This window comes from Hydra vulgaris, chromosome 13, assembly GCF_038396675.1.
Source record: "Hydra vulgaris chromosome 13, alternate assembly HydraT2T_AEP".
Taxonomy (NCBI): Eukaryota; Metazoa; Cnidaria; class Hydrozoa; order Anthoathecata; family Hydridae; genus Hydra; species Hydra vulgaris.
In genome coordinates, this window is record NC_088932.1 from 59256017 (window position 1) to 59257500 (window position 1484).

Consider the following 1484-nt stretch of genomic DNA (forward strand, 5'->3'; position numbering starts at 1 on the left):
GTTCTTAAATCTTGAGATAATGAAAAATAAATAGGAAAATGGTCTGATAAATCGGTTTTGATAATTCCTGTTTTTAAGGAAGTTTCGAGAAATGTATTTGTTAATATATTGTCTATTGAGGAGACAGAGGTTGGGGTGATCCGAGTAGGTTTGTTGATGATTGGAAGGATACATAATTGAAACAGATTATCAAAAAAGAGTTTAGTAATCGCATTTTCTTTGTAGTTTAGACTGTTAATATTTAAATCCCCTATAAAAAAAATATTTTTTCCCCTGTTATTTATTTTGAGAAAGATTTCATTTAAAAAATTTGAAAATTTAATTATATCACCTTCTGGAGGTCTATAGCAAGTGGAAATTATAATATTTTTTGATTTATTACCCATTATCTCAATAGTAAAGACTTCGCTATCAGCGTCAGAGATGGAGAGGTCTTGTCTTACTTTTTAAACACTTGATTATTTTGGATATACGTTGCGATCCCTCCTCCCCTTTTGTTTGTTTTTCTTTCAAAAGATATTAGTTTATAATTTCGAACTTGAAAATTTGTATTCGTTTGAAATGATTCATCAGAACACCACGTTTCAGTTATGCAAATCATACTGAATGAGTAGTTGCAATCTATTAAAAAGTGTTTTAGTTTATCGAAATTTTTATTTATACTTCTTTTATTTATGTGTATTGCAGTAAAATTATTTGTTAAAGTTTCAAGTTTAGTTTTAAAAGTTTCTATTTCAAAGTATTTCGAATTAAAATTATTTCTGTGAAAAATTTGCGCATCAGAGTCGTAAAAATCACTTAGTAAAATATTATTAGCAGTTTCGAAGACGTTGCAACGCAGCGTTTCAAAATCTTTTGTTTTGTTTTTGTTTTCGTTAGTCATTGTATAAAGTGCGGTAAATTAAAACGTGCTAGCATAATAAAAAATGTACAGAACTATTTCACATATCTCGACTTAGTTAAAAATTAAAATTATTTACGAAAATCTCTGACGAATATTTTATCATATTTGATAATAGCAAATTTACCTTCCCTTCGAAATCTTTTTACATCTTCCCAAAGCTTTTTTCTTATTTCCATCGTTTCGTTCGTATAGTCTTTATTAATGAATATTCCGGTTCCTTTGAGTTTTTTTGATAGCGTTAAGATTTTATTTTTGTTTTGAAAGTCTAGTAGTTTAATAATTATAGTTCTTGGAGATTTATCCTCATTAGTTTTCCCAATGCGGTGAGCTCTTTCAATGATTACGACTTCAGAGATTCCCAGTTTGTTTCTAAATAGATCTTTAACTTTCTTTGTACAGTCATTCCAAGATTCCATGGGCAGCTCAGTTAAACCATCAATCCTTAGATTATTATGGTGTGAACGATTTTCAATTTCAATATTATTTTTTTTTAAATTGTTAATTTCCATGGCCATGAAACTGTTAGTTTCCGAAATTTTTTTTAAGAAGTTTTCTTCCTCAAAGTTGATACTTTCCTTTA